General features: G+C 42.6%; 1 pseudogene across 1 annotated transcript; it reads left to right on the forward strand.

Moving 5' to 3' along the window:
- The first annotated feature begins 16,028 nt into the window (after positions 1–16,028).
- LOC308511692 (WD repeat-containing protein 53-like) lies at positions 16,029–16,544 on the forward strand (annotated as a pseudogene). The gene has a single exon. The product of its transcript is annotated as a WD repeat-containing protein 53-like (transcript).
- Positions 16,545–18,725: the final 2,181 nt, after the last annotated feature.

Below are 18,725 nucleotides of genomic sequence, written 5' to 3' on the forward strand. Positions count from 1 at the left end.
AAATAAATAAATAAATAAATAAATAAATAAGATAAGATAAGATAAAAATCTATCCACCTTTTCCTAAAAGTTTCTTGCTTTTGGTCTTGCTCATCTATTCAGCCTCCCTCTTCTCTCCTTAACTTTGCGCATCACAAATTCTACTGTTTCCTTTGCAGAGCTCTTAATTGAAGGCTGATCATTTACTTTACTCACCTCTCCCCATATATCAAGATCAGGTTAGCATCTTCTTCACTGGATCCTTAAAGTATTATTTTACCATCTTCACTCAACAGCCTGTCTTTCTTCAAAGTTCATACTACTCAATTTTATCACCCTCTCAATCAATGTTAAATGTCAACTTCCAGGTTTTTCCTCCTACCTTCACTGAAGACTTTGGGACCAAGTCTTTCCCTTTTCCCCCGTTCATCCTGAAAGCCTTCATCATCCCCCTTGATGATCTAAGACCCAAACATCACAGCTCCTAGACAAATCTTACTCTAATTTAATCTCAACTCCATTTCAATTGTCCATTTCTGTAGTGACAACTGTAATGGCTCTGCCTCCAAAACCAAACACAGAATCCATTCTCTAGTCTGAACTACTAGATTTTCTATCTCTCCTATACCTTACACTCCTTGAATTTACTCTCCAACTTCCTTAGGACTTTAACTTATCAAGCCTCTTACCTATTTTCCAAGGGCACCATGTCCATGTGGACTTCAATTCCTACTCTACCTAGGAAAGATTCCATGGACAGTGGGACTTTAATTATAGTAGTCAGAACTCTTAATTCTCCTATCCCCTTGATTTTCCATCATATCTATTCTGCTAATCCTCACTCACAAATCAACCAAACTATTTCTATTTTTCCATTCTGTCTATAAATTACAAAGTACTACTGAGTAAAACCCTAGACTACTGACCATCAGCTTCCCCTCCACCCAACTGATTGTCCACTGACTGCTACCAGAATGATCTTTTAAACATAAATTAAGCAGGACTTTAGGAATGGCAGAGTGAGGGGATCAGCAAATTTTTTCCCTCCAAAAAACCAATGATATAACTGTACAACACTGTCAAAAACAACCATTTCAGAAGATGGCTGCCAATGGGACAGCAGGCTACAAGATAGTGTGTGAGTGAGAGAACAAAGGAAAGTGCATGGATGTGCGGGGAGTCTCTGCTTTTGTGAGTTATGGACAGCTATATTCAAAGGGACTATTGGGGACTGCCAGACTAGCCCCCCCTGACTGGGCAGCCTCTACTGCGGCTGAAATCTCTCCCAGGGTTGCCGGCTCTGCCACAGAGGCCATGCCATCTTGAAGGGGAGACCGGCTGTGATCAGGAGACCAACTGTGATTGGAACCCCAGCCTTACCTTCAACCGGGGAGACCTCAGATCCTTCCTGGGACCTTACAACCACAATACCCAGGGACCAGTTACCTCAGCTGCAAAGCTGGAATTCCAGTCTCCCTGACCACGGGTGCCTGGGAGGTCTGCTCAGGGGGAGACAAAGCAGCACAGAAAACGTGGACAGGCCCTGTGCCTTTTCACAGAGCAGAGAGGAGAATCAGCTGAATCAAACAGCACCCACTCAGAACTGGCAAATTAAACACAGCAGGTGAGGCAATCCATGGACAGAAAGGTCAGATAATCGTCTAGAGCAGTGGTTCTCAACCTTCCTAATGCCGTGACCCTTTAATACAGTTCCTCATGTAGTGGTGACCCCCAACCATAAAATTATTTTCGTTGCTACTTCATAACTGTAATTTTGCTACTGTTATGAATAATAATGTAAATATCTGATATGCAGGATGTATTTTCATTGTTACAAATTGAACATAATTAAAGCAAAGTGATTAATCACAAAAACAATATGTATTATATATGTGTTTTCCAATGGTCTTAGGCGACCCCTGTGAAAGGGTCATTTGACCCCCAAAGGGGTCGCGACCCACAGGTTGAGAACCACTGGCCTAGAGAAAGGTGAGGTCTGGGAGCCAGGCTGAAGGGAGAAATGCATGCAGCAGAAACAAGAATCTCAGAGAAAGAATACGCCCCACAAAATCCGCAGCTGTTGAGGTCAGTATAGCCCTCAAATGTGGAAGGGGGTCCACAGGGCTGCTGGCAAAAGGGAACTCTAGGTATTAACCCACAGCTGGACTGGGCACAGAAAGGCAGCCTGAAATCCTCTACCAGCTGCGCAGTGCCAGGGGGAAAAGACGCATGCAGAGATGCGCACAGAGACACGCACAGAGCCTGGGGAGAAATTGGCGCACAGTGCCAGGGTAGAGAGGCCTTTTCGGCCTGGATATTAAGACAGAAACACTGCCACCCAGGGGTTGTCAGAAATTGACTCTTGTGTGGGAAGGAACCAAGATGGCGACATAGGTAAACACCTGAACTTGCTACATTAAAACCACAACTAAAAGACAAAACAAATATCATCCAGAACCACAGGAAGGCTGGATGAGTGGAAATTCTACAACTAGAAGGAAAGAGAAAAGTGCATTGAGTCTGGTAGGAGGTGCAAAGGTGTGGAAGTATGGAGGTACAGAGGCGCACGTGAACCGGGCTGGCAGCTGGGTATGCTGTTGTCTTTTTCGATCAGGAGGGAGATATAAGCTCCCAACTGCTCTGATCTCCAGTTCCGAGTGAGAATCTGGGGACCCAGACTCATATGGAGAGAAAATGGACTGTCTAGCATCAGGCCGGGACATGAGGGCAGCTTTCTCACAGAGGTACTTGCAGTGGTGATTGTTCCTGCACGGGGACCCAGGGACCTATCCGGGGGAGGGCTGATGGGGAAACCATTGATGTTTGCTCCACCCTGGTGATTCCCTGAGACACAGCACCACCCAATTTACAACCCCACCCAAGTGGTGTGCAGAGGCTTTTGCATATGAATGACCTGGCCTTTCTCCACTTAAGAACAAGGTCAAACAGCAACTGGGTCAGAGAACCCCGGAGCTTCCAAAAGAAGGCCTAAGGCTCGTCAGCAGACTGCATTGCTTCATAGCTGGGCCTCATCTGGGCACCTCCAAACCCCAAACAAAGAGGAGGAGTTTCATATCTTGCTGTAGCTCCTGCTGGGTGGCCTCAGGCAGTGGCCAACTTTGCACCTCCTTAGAGATCCAAGAGCCAGTGTACCCAGTGGTCAGAGTGAGACCATCCAGATTACAACTCCTCACATACATAAGAGACACACTCAGGGGCCAGATTCAGTGAGCGACAAAACCCCACTGAAGCAAGTCCTGCCCCATAAGGGTGTCTCCAGCACAGTAGTTCTCCCATTGTAGACACAGCTGGTCCTCAGAGCCAATTGGCTTGGAGGTCAATTCCTTCCAGTGATACCAACTACAATTAAGGCTTAACTACAACAACACTGTGCACACAGTGCACAAAGGGGTGCACCAAGACCGTCCACCTCAGGTAATTGGGGAGGCTGAGCCACTGGGCCCTATAGGACACCTAGCACATAAGGCCACTCTATCAACACAGGGAAGCAGCCAAAATGCGGAGACAAAGAAATATGTCACAAATGAAAGAAATGGAGGAAAGCAAACTACTGGATATAGAGCTCAAAACCACGATTATAAGGTTATTCAAGAAACTTCTAGAAACGTCCGAGAAATTTAGTGAGACCCTCAAGGATATGAAAAAGGACCAAGGAGAAATTAAGCATACACTGACTGAAATAAAGAATAACATACAAAGATCCAACAGCAGACTAGGGGATCCCAAGAATCAAGTCAAAGATTTGAAATACGAAGAAGAAAAAAACACCCAACCAGAAAAGCAAAAGGAAAAAAGAATCCAAAAATATGAAGATAGTGTAAGGAGCTCTGGGACAGCTTCAAGCGTACCAACATCTGAATTATAGGGGTGCCAGAAGAAGAGAGAGAGCAAGATATTGAAAACCTGTTTGAAGAAATAATGACAGAAAACTTCCCCTACCTGGTGAAAGAAATAGATTTACGAGTTCAGGAAGTGCAGAGAATCCCAAACAAGAGGAATCCAAAGAGGATCACACCAAGACACATCATAATTAAAATGTCAAGGGCAAAAAAAAAACAAAGAGAGAATCTTAAAAGCAGCAAGAGAAAACAATTAGTTACCTAGAAGGGAGTACCATATGATTATCAGCAGATTTCTCAATAGAAACTATGCAGGCCAGAAGGGAGTGGCAAGAAATATTCAAAGTGATGAATAGCAAGAACCTATAACCAAGATTACTCTACCCAGCAAAGCTTTCATTTAGAACTGAAGGTCAGATAAAGAGCTTCACAGATAAGAAAAAGCTAAAGGAGTTCATCACCACCGAACCAGTATTATATGAAATGTTGAAGGGTATTCTTTAAGAAGAGGAAGAAGAAGAAAAAGGTAAAGATAAAAATTATGAACTACAAAGTGACAACAAGTACATATCTATCAACAACTGAATCTAAAAATCAAATGAATGGGGGGAGAAAAAATGGCGGAGGTATAGACGGATGTGCCACATGCCTTGTCCCAGAGCTGTTAGGGTGAGCAGCTGAAGCGGGTAAGATACAGCCCAAATAAGCAGAGGATACTCAGCTGAGAGAGAGTTTGCAGCCAGGAACGGCAGAGGAATCCTTGAGAAAGTGGATTGAAAGTTGGAGACTGCGGCTGAAATCTCTCCAGGTGCGCCAGCTCAGCCGCGGAGACCACACCATCTTGAGTGGCTGTTTTTTGGAAACGTATACTGTACACCCAAAGACCTGGTATCCAGAGATCAGATGCTAACCCGGAGACACCAGATCTGGGACTGCACAACTACATGGAGTCCTGCTTCTCACGGAAAGGTCAGTTCCCACTTGAAGCAGATTCAAGCAACGGCAGCCTCGTGATCACCACACCCTCTTTCTGAGGAACAGCAGCTGTACATGAAGCCTCCCCCAACTAGCCAGAAGAGCCACCACAGCTGTGAACAGCACCCACCACAGGAGCTGCTGCCAACTGAGGAGCAGCTGCTACTGCAACCACCTGAGGAGCAACCACAGCCCAAGGAGCCACAGCTACCCAGCGAGCAGCCACTGAATGACTCAACATCTAGATATGTCGGTGAGATCAAACATGGGTAGACAAAGAAACCCCCAAAGGAAAGAGAAGGAGGACTCACCAGAAAAGCAGCTAAGTGATACAGAGGCATTCAACATGACAGAAAAAGAATTCAGAATAAGGGTCCTAGAGTGCATAAACTGGATGGAGGAAAAAATCAACAACTTATGCAAGAAGCAAGAAGAAACAGAAGAAAAAAACCAATAACTTATGTAAGACTCAAGACGAAATGAAGAGTGATATAGCTGCAATAAAAAACACCATTGAAAGTATCAACAGTAGACTAGGAGAAGCAGAGGACCAAATTAGTGAATTAGAAGACAAGGAAGCAAAACACACCCAAACTGCACTGAAATTGGAGAAAAAAATTCAAAGACAGGAGGAGAACCTAAGGGAGCTTTGGGACAACATGAAAAGAAACAACATACGAATAATAGGGGTGCCAGAACAACAGAAAGAGGAACAAGGATTAGAAAACCTATTAGAAGAAATAATATCAGAAAACTTCCCTAAGGTGGGGAAGAAAAAAGTCACACAAGCACAGAGAGTCCCAAACAAGGTGAACCCGAAAAGACCCACACCAAGACACATCATAATTACCATGGCAAATGTTCAGGACAAAGAGAGAATCTTACAGGCTGCAAGAGAGAGACGGAAAGTTACATACAAGGGATCTCCCATTAGATTGTCAAATGATTTCTCAACAGAAACACATCAGGCCAGAAAAGAATGGACGGAAATTTACAAAGTGATGCAAAGCAAAGGACTGAATTCAAGAATACTCTATCCAGCAAGGCTATCATTCAAAATTGAAGGGGAAATAAGAAGCTTCACAGACAAAAAAAGGCTAAGGGAGTTTATCACCACCAAGCCAGCAATGCAAGAAATGCTAAAGGGACTGGTGTAAAAAGAATAAATAAAAAGCTCAGAAAGAAAACAGCCACACAAAAAAAGAAATGGCTACAAACAAGTACCTTTCAATAATAACTTTAAACGTAAACGGACTAAATGCTCCAACCAAAAGACATCGAGTGGCTGAATGGATAAAAAAACATGACCCATACATCTGCTGTCTACAAGAAACCCACCTCATTAGAAGGGACTCACACAGACTGAAAGTGAAAGGATGGAAAAATACCTTTCAGGCAAATGGAAAGGAAAAGAAAGCTGAGGTAGCAATACTTATATCGGACAAAATAGACCTCAAAGTGAAGGCCATAACAAGAGATAAGGAAGGCCACTTCATAATACTAAAGGGATCAATACAACAAGAAGATATAACCCTGGTAAACATATATGCACCCAATGCAGGAGCACCCAAATTCATAAAAAATCTCCTGGAAGATATCAAAGGAGAGATCGACAACAATACAATCATAGTAGGGGACTTTAATACACCACTGACATCACTGGATAAATCTTCTAGACAAACAATCAGCAAAGAAACAGCAATCCTAAATGACTCACTAGATCAGATAGACTTAATTGACATCTTCAGAACACTTCACCCCAATGCTACGGAATATACATTCTACTCAAAGGCTCATGGGACAGATTCAAAAATATATCACATATTGGGTCACAAACAAAGTCTTCCCAAATTCAAGAAGATTGAAATCATACCAAGCATCTTCTCAGACCACGATGGGATATTAGAATTAAACTACAATAAAAACAACCCAAAATACTCAAACACTTGGAAGCTGAATAGCATGTTATTAAATATTGAATGGGTTACCAATGAGATCAAAGAAGAAATTAAAAACATCCTGGAAACTAATGACAATGAAAACACAACAATCCAAAACCTATGGGACACAATGAAAGCAGTCCTGAGAAGGAAGTTTATAGCTCTACAGGCCTATCTCAAAAAAAAAAAACAAACAAAAAACAAAAAAAAACAAAAAAAAAAAACAAGAAAAAATGGTAGTAAATCAGCTAACTCTACAACTCAAAGAATAGAAAGAGAGCAACAAGAAAACCCCAGAGTGAGCAGAAGGAAGGAGATAATAAAGATTAGAGCAGAAATAAATGACATAGAGACCAAAAAAACAATACAGAAAATCAATGAAATCAAGAGCTGGTTCTTTGAAAGGATAAACAAGATTGACAAACCTCTAGCCAGACTCACCAAGAAGCAAAGAGAGAGGACCCAAATAAACAAAATCAGAAACGATAAAGGCGAAATAACAACAGACCCCACAGAAATGCAAATGATTGTTAAAAAATACTATGGGCAACTCTACTCCAACAAACTAGACAACCTGGAGGAAATGTACAAATTCCTAGAAAAATACAACATTCCAGAACTCAATCAGGAAGAATCTAAAAATCTCAACAGGCCAATAACTATGGAAGAAATTGAAGCAGTCATCAAAAAGTTTCCAGCAAACAAAAGCCCAGGACCAGACGGCTTCACAGGGGAGTTTTACCAAACATTCAAGGAAGAACTAAAACCTATCCTCCTCAGACTACTACAAAAAATTCAAGAGGAAGGAACACTTCCAAGCTCATTCTATGAAGCCAGCATCACCCTAATACCAAAACCAGGTAAAGACAACACAATGAAAGAGAATTATAGGCCAATATCCATCATGAACATAGATGCCAAAATCCTCAACAAAATCTTAGCAAATCGGATCCAGCAGTACATCAGAAAGATCATACACCATGACCAAGTAGGATTTATCCCAGGGATGCAAGGAGGGTACAATATCCACAAATCAATAAACGTGATACATCACATAAACAAATTGAAAGAAAAAAAACCACATGGTCATATCAATTGATGCAGAAAAAGCATTTGACAAAATCCAACACCCCTTTTTTATAAAAACTCTCAGCAAGGTGGGAGTACAAGGACCATACCTCAACATAATAAAAGCCATATATGAGGAGGCCCACAGCCAACATCATACTCAATGGACAAAAACTAACACCATTTCCCCTAAGAACAGGAACAAGACGGGGATGCCCCCTCTCACCACTCCTGTTCAACATAGTACTGGAAGTGTTAGCCATTGCAATTAGGCAAGAAGAAGAAATAAAAGGCATCCAAATTGGAAAAGAGGAAGTAAAACTGTCCTTATTTGCAGACGACATGATATTATACATACAAAACCCTAGAGACTCCATCAAAAAGCTACTAGACTTAATACATGAATTTGGCAATGTAGCAGGATACAAAATTAACCCCAAGAAATCTGAGGCATTTCTATACACCAATAGTGAACTTTCAGAAAGAGAGTTTATAAAAACAATCCCATTTACCATCGCACCAAACAAATTAAGCTACCTAGGAATAAACTTAACTAAAGAGGTAAAAGACCTCTACTCAGAAAACTACAGGACATTGAAAAAAGAGATAGAGGAAGACATAAACAGATGGAAGAACATACCGTGTTCATGGATTGGTAGAATCAACATCATTAAAATGTCCATACTACCCAAAGCAATCTATAAATTCAACGCACTTCCCATTAAAATACTAATGGCATACTTCACAGATCTAGAACGAACTCTCCAAAAATTCATCTGGAATAAAAAAAGACCCCGAATAGCTGCAGCAATCCTGAGAAAGAACAAAGTAGGTGGGATCTCAATACCAGATATCAAGATGTATTACAAAGCCACTGTTCTCAAAACTGCCTGGTACTGGCACAAGAACAGGCATATAGATCAATGGAATAGAATAGAGAGCTCAGAAATCGGCCCGAACCAATATGCTCAATTAATATTTGACAAAGGAGGCAACAACATACAATAGAGCCAAGATAGTCTCTTCAATAAATGGTGTTGGGAAAATTGGACAGATATATGCAAGAAAATGAAACTAGACCACCAACTTACACCATACACAAAAATAAACTCAAAATGGATAAAGGACTTAAATGTACGACAGGAAACCATAAAAATTCTAGAAGAATCCAAAGGCAACAAAATCTCAGACATATGCCGAAGCAATTTCTTCACTAATACAGCTCCGAGGGCACTTGAAACTAAAGAGAAAATGAACAAATGGGACTACATCAAAATAAAAAGCTTCTGCACAGCAAAAGAAACCATCAACAAAACAACGAGAAAACCCACTGTGTGGGAAAACATATTTGCCAATGTCATATCTGATAAGGGCCTAATCTCCAAAATTTATAGGGAACTCATACAACTTAACAAAAGGAAGTTAAACAATCCAATCAAAAAATGGGCAAAGGACCTAGATAGACACCTTTCAAAAGAGGACATTCAGAAAGCCAAGAGACATATGAAAACATGCTCAAAGTCACTAATCATCCGAGAGATGCAAATCAAAACAACAATGAGGTACCATCTCACACCTGTCAGACTGGCTATCATCAACAAATCCACAGACGACAAGTGCTGGAGAGGATGTGGAGAAAAAGGAACACTTGTGCACTGCTGGTGGGAATGCAGACTGGTGCAGCCACTATGGAAGACAGTATGGAGTTTCCTCAAAAAACTGAAAATGGAACTCCCATTTGACTCTGTGATCCCACTTCTAGGAATATATCCCAAGAAACCAGAAACACCAATCAGAAAGGATATATGCACCCCTATGTTCATAGCAGCACAATTCACCATAGCTAAGATCTGGAAACAGCCTAAGTGTCCATCAGTAGATGAATGGATTAGAAAACTGGGGTACATCTACACGATGGAATACTATGCTCCTCTAAAAAGGAAGGAACTCTTACCATTTGCAACAGCATGGATGGAACTGGAGAGCATTATGCTAAGTGAAATAAGCCAGTCAATGAAGGAAAAATACCACATGATCTCACCCATTCATGGATAATAGAGACCATTATAAACTTTTGAGCAATAATGGATACAGAGGGGACTGTCAAGGGCAGGGGGGAGGAAAAAAGGACACATATGTAATACCCTTTGTAATACTTTTAGCAATAAAAAAAAAAAAGAAAGAACTATGCAGGCCAGAAGGGAGTTGCAAGAAATATTCAAAGTGATGAATGCCAAGAACCTACAACCAAGATTACTCTACCCAGCAAAGCTGTCATTCAGAATTGTAGGTCAGATAAAGAGCTTCACAGATAAGAAAAACCTGAAGGAGTTCATCACCACCAAACCAGTATTATATGAAATGCGGAAGGGTATTCTTTAAGAAAAGGAAGAAGAAAAAGGTAAAGATAAAAATTATGAACAACAAATACATATCTATCAACAAGTGAATCTAAAAATCAAGTGAATAAAAAATCTGATGAACAGAATAAACTGGTGAATATAATAGAATCAGGGGCATAGAAAGGGAGTGGACTGACAATTCTTGGAGGGAAGGGAGTGTGGAGGGTGCAGGAAGAGATTAGACAAAAATCTTATACCTATGGATGATGACAGTGGGGGTGGGGTAAGGGCATGGAATGAGGTGGAAACCGGATGCAGGGGAGCTATGGGTGGGGGGGGAAGAGGAACAGCTGTAATAATCTGAACAATAAAGATTTATTTTAAAAAAGGTGAAGGGATTAAGAAGTACAAATTAGTAGTTACAAAATAGTCATGAGGATGTAAAGTACAGCATAGAGAATATAATCAATATTGTAATAACTATGTCTGGTGCCAGGTATGTACTGGAAATATCAGAGGGAACACTTTATAAAGTATAAGATTGTCTAACTACAATGCTGCACACCTGATATTAATACAGAATAATATTGAATATAAATTGTAGTTGAAAAAATGAATGGGTCATCTAAGAAAGTATGGTAAGTAAAGAATGAACAGGTGCTGTGGGGACACAAGGCATACCAGAAAGCACAGGTGCTTCGAACATATAGAGGGGTACCTAATCCCAGCCTTGGAAAAACAAGGAAGGCTTCCAGAGGAAGTAGAAAGGAAAGCCTGAAATGAGTTTTGAAAGATGAGTAGAAATTAGCCAAGAAAAATGTAGGCAGGAACAAAAAGATGAAGAGGGTATTATAGGCAGAGGCAATTGTATATATGAAAGCATGAACATATGAGAGAACATAGCTTTCTCTGGGAACTGGTACTTCACCAGGTTTGAAGCACAGAATTCATAAAGATAAGAAGATTTGGCCTTTACAGTAAAAACAATATGGAATTTTTAAAGCTTAGAGGCGTCACCTATAAGTTTTAGAAAGATCACTCTAGCTGCTGTGCAAAAAATTGGTCAGTAGTTGTAGACATAAAAAGGCCACTTTGAAAGCTACTTTAGTAATCCAGAAGAGAAATAATAAAAGGGGGCAGGCAAGGAACAACAGAGAATTTTTCTAAAATTTTTTTTAAAAATTCAATTGCAGTTGATACTCAATATTATATTAGTTTGAGGTGCACAGCATAGTGGTTAGAGTTAGACCTTTATGCAACTTGCTAAGTGATCTTTCCAATAAGTCTAGTACCCACCTGGCATCATACATAATTATTACAATATTAGGAGCCCGGTGCACGAAATTCGTGCACTGGGTGTGTGTGTGGGGGGGGGGGGAGAGTGTCCCTCAGCCCAGCCTGCCCCCTCTCACATACTGGGAGCCCTCAGGCGTTGACCCCCATCACCCTCCGATCGCCTGATCGGCCCCTTGCCCAGACCTGACGCCTCCGCCAGAGGTGTCAGGCTTGGACAGGGGACCCCCATCTCCCCCCGATCACTGGCTCTGGCCCCCGTCCAGGCCTGAGGCCTCTGGCCCAGGAATCATGCCTGGGCAGGGGACTCCCATCTCCCTCTGATCGCTTGCTCCACCCCCCGCCCAAGCCTGACGCCTCTGACCCAGGCTTCAGGCCTGGGCAAGGGGACCATCATATCCCCCCAATCCCCGGCTCCGCCCCCCACCCAGGCCTGATGCCTCAGCAAGAGGAGTTGACCCTCATCACCCTCCGATCACCAATCACCGGATCGGCCCCTTGACCAGGCCTGAGGCCTCCGGCAGAGGTGTCATGCCTGGGCAGGGGATCCCCAGCTCCCCGTGGTTGCAGGCTCCGCCCCTGCCCAGGCCTAACGCCTCTGGCCTAGGCGTCCGGCCCAGGCAGCGGGGACCTGCAGTGGCAGCGGGGGGCGCCGCGATCGTGGGCTTCGCTTTAGGCCCAGGCAAGGGACCCCTAGCTGCTGGGACTGCCAGCTTCGACCGTGCCCAGCTCCCATCGCTGGCTCCACCCCTACTTCCTGCTATCACTGGCCAGGGCAGCAAAGGCGCCTGATTCTCCGATCATGGCTGGGGGGCAGGGCAAAGGCGGCCCCAGGGCCGCCTTTGCCCTGCCCCCCAGCTCTTAGCTCCCCCCTGGGTTTCCGATCACTGTCAGTGGCAGGGGGCTTCTTCCTGCTTTCCCTTTCGCCTCCCTGCATTGTGCCTACATATGCAAATTAGCCGCCATCTTGTTGGCAGTTAACTGCCAATCTTAGTTGGCAGTTAACTGCCAATCTTAGTTGGCAGTTAACTGCCAATCTTAGTTGGCAGTTAACTGCCAATCTTAGTTGGCAGTTAATTTGCATATAGCCCTGATTAGCCAATGAAAAAGGTATCGCCGTACACCAATTACCATTTTTCTCTTTTATTAGTGTAGATGATTATTGACTATATTCCCTATTCTGTACTTTACATCCCTGTGACTATTTTGTAATTACCAATTTATACTTAATCCCTTCACCTTTTTCATCCAGACCCCCAACCTGCCTCCCTTCTGGCGACCATCAGTTCAGAGGCTTGTTTAATATTGGACATTTTAAGTTTGAGAAGGATTTTCAAGTGGATGTGTTCAATAAAGAATTGGATTATACAGGTCTGGGATTTGGGAGAGAGCTCTGATTAGAACCACACATTTAGGAATCAGATTACTGAACCCATGAGAATTCAAAGTTTCTTCTGTATCATAAACCTCACCCGCTCAACTGGCTCCTCTCCATCATCATTTAAATAGACTCAAGTCTCTCTCAACTTTTTTTCAAAATATGTTCTTATTTATTTTAGACAGAGAGGAAGGGAGTGGGATAGAGAGATAGAAACATCCATGAGAGAAAAAGATGGATCGGTGGCCTCCTGCACACCCACTACTGGGGATCAAGCTCATAACCCAGGCATGTGCCCTGACTGGAATTCATCCAATGATCTCTTGGTTCATAGGTTGATGCTTAACCACTGAGATACACTGGCTGGGCACATCTCTCTCATTTTTAGGGGGAAAAATTCTTTCTCAACTCTATCCTGCCATTCTCTACTCCTTCAGAGAAAATTTTTGAGCCCTGGCCAGGTAACTCAGGTGGTTAAGAACATTGTGCCTACACAACAAGGTTGCAAATTCGATCCCCAGTTAGAACACATACAAGAATCAATCAGTGTCAACAATTTTTTAAAAACTGGATGTATACGTGCCCAGGCTGGGGTGCTCATGATTAGAGCATTGGCGCACACACTGAAGGGTCCTGGGTTTGATTCCCAGTCAAGGGTACATACCTGAGTTGCAGGTTTGTTCTCGACCCCATTAGGTCATGTTTGGGAGGCAACCAATCAATGTGTCTCTCTCACTTTGATGTTTCTTTCTTGCTCTCTCCCTCCCCCTCCTTCCCTCCCTTCCACTCTATCTAAAAGCAATGGAAAAATATCCTCTAGTGAGGATTTTTTTTACAAAAAAGAATCAACCAATGAATTCATAAATAAGTAGAACAATAAATTGATGTTTCTCTCTCTCATCAATAAATAAAGAAAAAATTGAAAATTCTTTTTATTTTTTATTGAATTTATTGGGTGACATTGGTTAATAAAATAAATTTTTAAAAATTCTTGGATGAGCTATGTACTCAGTGTTCTTCCCATTTCCTATAAATCCACAAAAATAGCTATTGCAAAGCTAACTAAATCTAACAGATGCCTTTCAGTCCTCATCTTACATTGGTCTCTCAGAATCATTTAATACATTATTAAATATTCTCCTTCCTTCCTTCTGTTAATACTCTGTTCCCTTGGCTTTCATGACACCTTACCCACCTGGTTTTCCTCCTACATCTCTTGCATTCCTCAGCTTCCTTTGTGAGCTTCTCCTCTTCTACCTCATAATGCCTCTAGACCAGTGATGGCGAACCTTCTGAGCTCGGCGTGTCAGCATTTTGAAAAACCCTAACTTAACTCTGGTGCCGTGTCACATATAGAAATTTTTTGATATTTGCAACCATAGTAAAACAAAGATTATATTTTTGATATTTATTTTATATATTTAAATGCCATTTAACAAAGAAAAATCAACCAAAAAAATGAGTTCACGGCCGAAACTGGTTTGGCTCAGTGGATAGAGCGTCGGCCTATGGACTGAAAGGTCCCGGGTTCGATTCCAGTCAAGGGCATGTACCTGGGTTGCGGGCACATCCCCAGTGGGAGATGTGCAGGAGGCAGCTGATCAATGTTTCTCTCTCATCGATGTTTCTAACTCTCTATCTCTCTCCCTTTCTCTCTGCAAAAAAATCAATAAAATATATTTTTTTAAAAAGGAAAAAAAGAAACTGAGTCTTTTAAAAATAATTTTTTAAAAAATGAGTTCGCGTGTCACCTCTGACATGCATGTCATAGGTTCGCCATCACTGCTCTATATCCAACCAAAGGCAGACAGAATATGATTGGAAAATTATTATGGAAGTGTTACAAATTCTGTTACAGATAATCCTACAAGCCTAAAACCAAGGTATTATTCTCTATACTATAAATCAATATCTAATGAATAAGTATAGTCTTCAGCTGAAGTAACCCACTGTGGTAGCTAAAGGCCAAAAGGTGTCCATGTCCTAATTCCCAGAACCTGTGAATATTTTACCTTATATGGCAAAAGAGAAAAAAATATTTTGAAGATATTATTAGGTTAAAGACCTTGAGATAGGGAGATTATCTTGGTGGCCTCAACATAATCACAAGAGTCCTTATAAGTGAAAGAGGAAGGCAGGTGAGTCAGAAAAGGAGATGTGAAAACAGAAGTAGAAGTTGGAATGGAGAATGCTGGCTTTGAAGACGGAAGGGTACCATGAGCCAAGGAATGCAGAGAGCCTTTAGGAGCTGGAAAAGGAAAGGTTTAGATTCTCCCCTAGAGCCTCTAGAAGGAACACAGCCTTCGAAACACATTGATTGTAGCCCCATAAGACCTATTTTTGGACTTCTGACCTCCAAAGCTGTAAGGTAATAAATCTGTGCTGTTTTAATCCACTAAGTTTGTAGTAATTTGTTACAGCAGCAACAGGAATTAACACTCCCATTTTAAAAGGAAAAAATGGAGGAACAAACTGGATCCTAAAGAAAAGATGGTTGGCCTCAACAAAACCCTTAGTACTACCCATTAAAACAAGAAAGGCTCAAAGAACTTCTTCTCCAGAGTAAGTGCAGAGCGAGCACCTAGTGATTTTTCTGCTATCTTGCCTTAAGAGCTGTTTGTCTGAATGGGCTAGATGACTCTTCCACTTCCACCCTCCAGAAGATACCTGGAACTAGACCTGCTTCTTTCCCTCCCTTTGGTCAACACAAATGAGGAGGCAGCAGGGGAAAAGAAACCCAGATGAGGATTTCTCTAGGAAGATGTTAAGCTCACCCATATGCCACTTCTTCCCAGCATTAGAATGTAGGCCAGGAAAGGACCAGTGCCATATAGGAAGTTCTCACTGATTAGTGGAGGAGAGCTGGGTGTGGGAATGTTGGGCTCTGAATGGGATCCTTCTTTATAGGAAATGCCACACACCCCCATCAAGTGTGTCCCATTGCTAAGGTTAGAACACATCATGGACAAGAGTTTAATTGAGGAGTCCTGGAGATTTACAATTTTAATATCCTGCTATTCTCTGCTATGTTCCAAGACAGAAAGTTCTTTGGAAACAAACAACAAAAAAATATAGGTTTCTCACACCATCCACAAAAATAAATCCTAGCTGGATTAAAGATTGAAATCATCATATAAAAGGTCATCAAGGGGTGCTGTGGAGGGAAGCAGGAAGTGCAGTCTTCTGAGCTGTTATGGCTGTCAAGTGGATTGGTGGACATTCTTCTCCTATTCTCTGCCTGAATACAAGTTCAGAAGCGCTAGTGGCTTCTGGAGCAGAGGGTGGAGATCTCATGGCTTGAGGTGAGGATGGGACTCCATTGGGACACACAAGCTTTGAAGGGGCCAACGACATTACATGTGTCTTATTCTCTCCCTCCTGCCCCACCAAGCTCTATACTTTGCATGGAGAAACTATTAGCATACTGGATGTCAGATCCCTCAAAGGTTCCCTGGACAATTTTCATGTGAATGAAGAAGAAATCAATTGCCTTTCATTGAATGAAACTGAAAATCTGCTGGCTTCTGCTGATGACTCCGAGGCAATCAAAATCCTAGACTTGGAAAATAAGAAAGTTAGCAGATTGCTGAAGAGACATTCTAACATCTGTTCTTCTGTGGCTTTTCGGCCTCAAAGGCCTCAGAGCCTGGTGTCATGTGGACTGGATATGCAGGTGATGCTTTCCAAAGAATACTTGCATAATTTTTAAATGGGATTTGTTAGCAGAATCAAATTGATCAGACTAAATGTATCTTTGATTTTTTTATTTTCTACTAACATGAGCCATAAGCTTTACTTCTAATGCATTTTTATGCTAACCTGACAAAGCCTGTTAGATTTTATTCACAAGTAATCATTAATCCTTTAGTCTTCTTTTTTTCTGTGCTTCAATACATTCCTAAAATCTGAGAACTCAAATATTTGATTCTAAACATTTGTTTAAACAAAGGGGTATGCTGAAGGCAGCGTTCATCACTTACTTTCTACAAACTATGTTATTTAAAAAAAAAGTTGGAGGGACTGGATCTGTTGTTGTTTTGTTTTTGTATGGCCAGACTGGATCTGTTGTTTACTTTAAAATTCTGGGGTGCACTGCCTGGCTGGTGTGGCTCAGTGGTTGAGCATTGACCTGTGAACCAGGAGGGCACAGTTCAATTCCTGGTCAGGGCGCATGCCCAGGTTGCAGGCTCCATCCCCCGTAGGGGGTGTACAAGAGGCCCCCAATCAATGATTCTCTCTCATCATTAATGTTTCCCTCTCTCTCTCCCTTCTTCTCTGAAATCAATAAATGAACGCATATTTTTTAAAGAAGAAATCACCAGCCCTAACTGGTTTGGCTCAGTGGATAGATCGTCAGCCTGCGGACTGAAGGGTCCCAGGTTCGATTCCAGTCAAGGGCATGTACCTTGATTATGGGCACATCCCCAGTAGAGGGTGTACAGGAGGCAGCTGATCGATGTTTCTCTCTCATAGATGTTTCTAACTCTCTATTATTCTCCCTTCCTCTCTGTAAAAAAATCAATAAAATATATTTTTTTTTAAAAGAAGAAATCACCATATAAGTATTAAAAAGCACAGAAGAGCCAGAACCGGTTTGGCTCAGTGGATAGAGCATCGGCCTGCGGACTGAAGGGTCCTGGGTTCGATTCCGGTGAAGGACATGTACCTTGGTTGTGGGCACATCCCCAGTGTGGGGCGTGTGGGAGGCGGCTGATCGATGTTTCTCTCTCATCGATGTTTCTGGCTCTCTGTCCCTCTCCCTTCCTCTCTGTAAAAAATCAATAAAATGTATTAAAAAAAAAAAAGCACAGAAGAATGTTTATGACCTTGGCATATGGAAGATCTTATTAAACAAAACACAAAAGTCAAAATTAAAAAAAAGAATGGATTGATAAATTTGACCTCAAAATTTAAAACTTCTATTCAATAACAGATCCCATAAACAAAGTTAAAAGGCAAGAGATCAACAAAAAGAAAATATTTGATGTATATAAAACAAAGATATCTACACTAATAAAAGAGAAACATGCAAATTGGTGTCACTCCGCTACCCTTCCCATTGGCTAATCAGGGTGATATGCAAATTAACTGCCAGCCAAGATGGCGGCCGGCAGCCAGACAGCTTGAAGCGAACATGAGGCTTGCTTGCTTCAGTGATGGAGGACTCCAACGTTCTCCGCCTGCCGCTGCCGGCCTCTGAGCTTGCAGTTTGAAACATTGTTACAAATATAGAAGCTAAAGAAAACCCCAGAAACCTGCTTTCAGCCCGCCAGGATCTCAGAGCTGGAGTTGAAACAGTGTTTCGATTATAGAACCCAAACAAACCAGATACCTGCTTTAAGCAGCCGAGGCCTAAGAGCTGGAGCCAAGCCTCAGAGCTAAAGCTGGCCCAGAATAAAGAAAAAAAGGAGTGGTTGGGAGCTTCAGTCACCCGCCAGCCTGAAAACAGCCCTCAGCCCCTCACCCAGACTGGCCAGGCACCCCAGTGGGGACCCCCACCCTGAAGTGTGTGTGACCAGCTGCAAACAGCCATCATCCCCTCATCCAGGCTGGCCAGGCACCCCAGTGGGGACCCCCACCCTGACCCAGGACACCCTTCAGGGCAAACCAGCCGGCCCCCACCCATGCACCAGGCCTCTATCCTATATAGTAAAAGGGTAATATGCCTCCCAGCACCGGGATCAGCGGAGCCGCGAGGTCTCCCGGCACCGGGATCAGCATGACAGGGGGAAGCACCCAAACCCCCTGATCGCCCTGCGGCTCTGTGTGTGACAGGGGGCGGGGCCACAACCTCCCTATCCGCCCTGCTCTGTTCATGACAGGGGAAGGCGCCCCAACCCCCTGATCAGCCCTGCTCTGTGCCTGAGAGGTGGGAGCTCCCCAACCCCCT

This window comes from Myotis nattereri (genome assembly GCF_964212035.1).
Source record: "Myotis nattereri genome assembly, chromosome: X".
Classification (NCBI taxonomy): Eukaryota; Metazoa; Chordata; class Mammalia; order Chiroptera; family Vespertilionidae; genus Myotis; species Myotis nattereri.